The sequence below is a fragment of the Acanthisitta chloris genome, unplaced genomic scaffold (assembly GCF_000695815.1).
Source record: "Acanthisitta chloris isolate BGI_N310 unplaced genomic scaffold, ASM69581v1 scaffold14734, whole genome shotgun sequence".
In the NCBI taxonomy this organism is placed as follows: domain Eukaryota; kingdom Metazoa; phylum Chordata; class Aves; order Passeriformes; family Acanthisittidae; genus Acanthisitta; species Acanthisitta chloris.
This window is the reverse complement of record NW_008667764.1, coordinates 15,853-22,186: the sequence shown is the minus strand read 5'-3', so window position 1 is coordinate 22,186 and position 6,334 is coordinate 15,853. Positions and strand designations below refer to the sequence as shown.

The 6,334-nt window shown below is 39.2% G+C and overlaps 1 pseudogene; it reads left to right on the top strand.

Annotated features, from left to right (window-relative positions):
- The window catches only part of LOC103800282, a 35,862-nt pseudogene that overhangs the window by 17,163 nt on the left and 12,365 nt on the right, over positions 1-6,334 (top strand).

Here is a 6,334-nt window from a genome sequence, read left to right as displayed (position 1 = left end):
GAAAGAGTATTTACGGCATTCCCACTAAATCCACAGGTAAGAGCTCAGTCAGACATTTATAACACCTTAGAATCATAGAATCATCAAGGTTGCAAGAAACCCACACAATTATCCAGTCCAACCATCCACCTAGCACTACCACTGTAACCCCTAAACCACTAAGCCATATCACCCAGCATCAGATCCAGACACCTCCTGAACACCTCCAGGGGTGGTGACTCCACTACCTCCCTGGGCAACCTATTCCAGTGCCTGATCTTGATGTCCATTCTTTCCCCTCTGATTAAAGAGGTGTGCTGTCTCTTCTGGTTTCTACCACCAGGATCAGCTTGGTGGCAAAAATGTAACAAAATCTATTTAAATCCTAGAAACTGAACACCAGTGACAAAATAGATGGCCTTTCTAAATTCCTGTTGGTTTCTTCTGGCACAGATCATGGCCGAAATCTCAAGTCCTAGAGTAGATGCAGTTTAGGGAAACTTAGCACTTTTAATAATCTGATAGAAAATGACAATTTATCTAATCCTCACAAAAAAACTATGAAAAGACAAATGCTTCAAGGATGGGAAGATCACCTGTTTCCACAATATTTTATTAAACATCAAGTCTTAATATATTGTGTTCAGCATATGGAAGCTGGCAGAGAAGAAAGTGTGAAATATAAAGATTTGCTAGACTTTTAGGCATCTTCTGTTCTGCTAGTACATTTGTGATATTTTTCTTGGGAAAGAAAAAGCTGCCTCTGTCCTTTAATGTTGACAATAGCAAACATGAAACAGAACACCATTACTTATTAGAACATAAAGAAAACTGTGCTTGCAAAAACAAAGGTCACTTTGAAAACCTCTGCACATGCTAATTGAGATTGCTTCTTTTTTTGTTTTTAGAGGAGGGAGGAACTGGAAGTTGAGTTTATATTGGAGAGCATGTGAGTAAAACCCCATTATTATCAGAGTAGCAGCTTGGAGTGGTGCATTAATGCAGGGAAATCTTCTGTAAGACCCAGTATCATCTTAATAGTCAGATTCAAACTTTTTCCAAACTTAATCTGTGGAGTAATAAATCATACTAAGAAATGAAAATGTCATGATGTGAAGAGTTCAGAATTTTTAATTCTGTGGCTTTCTCTTAATATTTAGACATTATTTACATAATTCAGAGTTGGCTGGTAAATCTCACCACAGTAAATCTATAGATTTACTGGAGAGTGGCCTCTGGGCAAGTCATGACTGAGGAGAATGTTGTTACCCAATCTGTGGCATACTTGTGCTACAAAGGCTGTTTACAAGCACTCTCCAGGTGCCTGATTGCAATTTAATAATTTCTGCTGTGTCATTCTGTGGCATCAAGTGTAAAGTGAGCATACTTCCAGAAACAACAAGAAGTAACAAATAAAATAACAGTAATAAAAAATGAATAGTGAATAATGTGTCATGCTCAGGACAGTGTCCAGAATATATTGTTTATTAAATGCATATTATTTGCTCTTGTTTTCTAGGCGGGGTCCTCCTGAAACCATCATCACAAATGGGGCAATAGTGGTAAAATATTATTTTGTTCTTTTGTGTTTTTTCCCACATAATTCCTTACCTTACATGACCATAACTTCAGTGATGGAAACATTGCAAATCTTCATTCTCTAGTGATACTTTCTCTTTGGAGCTTTATCTTCAAGGAGGCCAGCATGATCTTGGAGGACCCTTCTGGCTGTTATCATTTTCTCTTGTTTAATCTGCATTCATTAAAAATTATAATGTGTTTAGCATATCATCATCTTCCCACATGAAAATGAAGTTAATTCTCACTTTCACTGGGTCTGGCAAAAGTCTCCAACACAGTTGGACCCCACATTCAAGCAATGACCCTTTCTATAACGACCCTTACAATATCTACCAGCACTGGTGGTGAGATGGATGAAAGAGTTATCTAATTCTCTGTCCCCATCATGCCTACTGTAGTGTCGTGAAGTAGCCTGCTTGGAAGTTCACTTGGACAGCAGGATGCAAAACAAGCATTTTTCAGGTAAGTTTATTAATTCTTTAAATGATTATTAGTGATTTTACCCTCTTTAAGAAGGCCTAGAAATTGCACCATCAAAATATTAAGGCTTTAATCGATCACATCTAAGGTGATTTGTAAAACTTTTGTAGCAGGGAATGCCACCAGTCCTGCAGCAGGATGTACGTTCAGGGTTCTGACTTCACAGGGTGCCTTGTGACAGACTAGAAACAACATCAAATACTTGTAGAGAAGGTATTTAAATCCCAAGCTGAGATCCTGAAAACCTCTGCTGTAGTACTGCTAAACCCTGAGAAGCTCAATTCCTCAGGTTTGATAGTCCATGGCCTTAACTTTCCTCAGGATCTTTGTCAGTTCAACTTCTGCATACACACAGATACACTTAATTTTTTGCAGGGGTTAGCCACTCAGCAGCTGGCTCCTGCCTGACCCTGATCTAGATCCAGAATCTGGAAGTTCCTCTACCCACATCCCCTGAAGGGCTGGATTTGGTAGGCAATCTCCGAGCATGTGTAACACACTGGTAGAAAAAGGGTCATCTACTGTAGAGTCAGATCTTCTTTTAGGGGACTGAGAACTTTTGCTCATTATTTGGCCTGGGATGAGGTTGATTTACAATGCAAAGTACCTGGTTTCATTCACAGTATCATGCAACAGCAACAAAAATGCAGCAGTCTAAAATTCAGTGCCATCTATGTCACACTCCCATCTAGCTTCTTGCTCAGCACATTTATAAAGATACAGTCACCTGAAATGTTTGGGGTTTGGATCACTTTGAGAAGACAGCTTTGCAAATACAAAGGAAGAGGGGAAGGGATTTGTTCAGTGCTCTTTTGCTTCTTTTTTTCCCCTCTTTTTTTTTTCAATTGTAAGTAACTTTTTGTATGCATTTTATCTTATTGTTTTAGAGAATGAGCTAACATTTACAGTGAGAGGATCTTTTGAAGAAACCCAGACAGTTTCAGTGGGCTGTGACTCCCATCCCCCTCTCCCAGATCCCACTTTCTTCCACTATGCCAGATACAAGCAACCCTCCCTGGATGTTGCACTCACAAAGAAGAGGAAGCTTCCCACGTTTGTACGTTACCCCAGAACATGGTAGACAACACAGACAGCCCTATGACCTGACATTTACATGTGAGTAGGCAGCAAGAGGAGAACATTTCTGTCTTAACCAAGAAAAGCACTCCATGCTCCTTTTGCAGTGTGCTTGCGTGTCATGTGGCGCAAGGAGGAGAAGCATCCCCCTGACCATCCCTCTGAAGTCACTCCCCTCCGAACGGGAAGTAGTTGGCGAGGTAAGTGCCTGCTGGCCATGAAGAGTCCTTTGCAAGCATTTGAAAATTGTTGCTGATTACCAGGAAGCAGAAACCAGAGACTACTTCTCTTTATAAAGAGATAGTTGTTTTCTAACCTCCCTCCGGTCTAGGGCAATGCATAATGAAGTGAATTATTTGGAGCAAAATAAAGTGGAAAATCCAGGGAGGAGGAATAAGAAAAATTACAGGCTGTTGCTCATGCTTCTTCTGTTGTCCATGTACTTAATCAGGCTGGAGTTCACTGGGTGCCACTGGGACAGAGGGGTGAGGCTGCAACCTGGCACACCACGGGAGGCAAACCTGTGCCACATGTATGGAGTGATCAGCCTCTCTGGCTTCCCTTTGTTTCTGACATCATTATGTGAGAGACTGTGGTTTCAAGACCCATGTTTAGTGGTGGACCTTTCCAGGGAGGTGAGGTCTAGCACTGAAGTTCTTCTGTCATTTGTGTAGCTAACGAGCATCAGTGCAAGCTACACCTGAGTTTCACAACAGAGGGAATGTGTGCAATTAGAGATGATAATACTGAAGCCTTAGTTTAGTAAATCAGCACACATATCTGGATACTAATGAAGCACTGAGAGGAGAATCTGTCTCCCAGTCTCAGTTTATTGAAATTCAGAGAGTTGTAGATGTAACCATGACCCAAAAGATCTATGTCTCAGTCTGAGTAGGGGATAAGGACTGTTTTAAAAATATATCAACATTCATAAATTTACTTTTTCAATTTTCAGCACAGAAAATTTGATTTGCGCTTTAAGGTGAAAAAATGGTAAGACATCTGTGGTTTTCATCTTGGTTCATTGTATTCAGATAATTGTCAATCAAGTTCCAGTCCCTTTGGTACTGCCTGCATCCTGAATGCTGGTCATTTCAGACTATAAAATAAAATGGACTTGGTAGATAACATGAAGATTTTTAGCAGATATGAGTTTATGTAATGGGACTATACAGTCAGTTAAGAAAAAGGTTTATAAAGAACATACCAATTTTCTATTCATATTGTTCTGCAATCAATATTATGTGCTAAGGGCCACTGTAGACATTCTGACACCTGAAAAATTAATTGCCAAATGCAGATTTTCAATAAAAGCAGCATTTCAAAACTAATTGAAAGACACCTTTCTGTTTCCAAAGAGGTTTATTTAACTGTTTTCTTTACTAAGACCAATATCAGAGTGCCTGGCCACTCTAGGATATGACAAAAAAATGAAATAATAAATATACCTGCCTTTATTTTTTTCATGTCTACTCAAGGAGATTAATGCAAATAAACTCAAGCATGTGATTGTTTATTTCCAAACCAAGGAAACACATTGCATATTTTGGATTATAGCCAATTTGTAAGATGAATATGTTACCTTATGGACCATGTTGTAAGGGAAGAGAACTTCCAGAAAAGCAGGTGCATCTTCTATCATGCTGTTTATTTTCAGTAAATATGCTATGAGATATACATACATTTCACAGCTGTCATTGAAAAACTTCTTCCTTGCCACACCTAAAAAAGATTTTCACAGCAGCTTCCAAAACAGAACTGTAGTGCTTATAAATATATGCAAAAATTTATATACACCCACTCAAAAAACCCCCATCTGATCATGTAAATCTACAACTTCAGTACATGTTTCAGAGGTACCAGTGGAAGCTTGCACAACTTCTAAAAGCCACTTTTAAAACACTGCCCTCTGCAGGCTTCTGCATTTGTGCCTGAAAAGGAACAATTTTGTTATTTGTAGCTATATTTAATTTCAGGCATCTTTGGCAGGGAGATAAAAAATAAAGAAGCCCTCTTGTTTCAAAGGAAGACAGACTGTTGTTCTTCAAGAACAAACTAGAATATCTAATATTTTCCTGCTTTGCTTTATGTAGACCTGATGGTGAAGGTATATCTATTTATGAAGTAGAAGCAATTAAAATGCTGATTTAGACTACAAATGTGGTGTAAGATACCTGATACTTGTTCCAGCCATGAAGACCTAGACATACGCCTGGGGTTTGACCTCTGTGTCCAGGAACAGGATTTCATTTGCAAGAGGAAGAAGGTGGTTGCAGCCGCTCTGAAGAACATTCTCCAGCTGGAAGAGGATTTGCAGAATGATGAGGTATCTGAAACATAATTATTCTCTGCTTTCTTCACAGCCATGTCAAAACATAGCATTGGTGTTCATATTTTCCTTTAACCCGTGTAGTTTCAAGCTATGGCTGATTTAGTTTCTCTATTCTAGGGAAGATGTGAGTATTCATAGAAAACATTAATAAAAAACCTGTAGACCTGTTGCTACAAAATCTAACATTGTGTTCAGTAGCTGTCTACACCATAATGCAGAGAAGGGAAAGATGCTTTCAGAACCAAAGCCAAAGCTTCTTTTAGGTCCCATAATCATCTTGGCCAGATCTAAACTCTTTATTCAGCACTTCATTCCCTTGTGGTTAAAACTGGACTGCCAACATTTAGGTTCCTGTTGTGTGAGGACAGCACACTGCCAGTCCAACCTCGTTGTATGCTGCAGCATGTGCTTGCTTGGCAAACAGTATTGAGAACAGAGGTTCCAAGGCAGGGGAAGATCTTTTTTTTATCATGGGTTTCCCTTTTTTGATTATGCACTCACGTCTGTAGTATGAAGCCTTAACTCAAATGCAGAAATGACAAATTTTCCTTGTTTTGATCTAAACTAAGTTCAGCTTTTTTTGCGCAGCTGAACCTTTCAGGCACAAGACTTTGTCTTTAAATGCTGGCACTAAGCCATGGGCCGTTTTCTTCCCCTCAGATATAGAGGCATCCATACTTGCCTGCAGAACCATCTCTCTAGATTCTCCTGATGATTTGTACATGAGATTAATTGACCCCTATGCTGTCTTTACTGTTAACCAAGCCAATTCATATTTACAAATTAATTCTTTTTCTAAAACTACCAGTCCCTGGATTTCTGTATGATAACTGAAAGAAGTAATTGCAGCTCACTTGCATAACTAGTATTGTATGAACATGCATG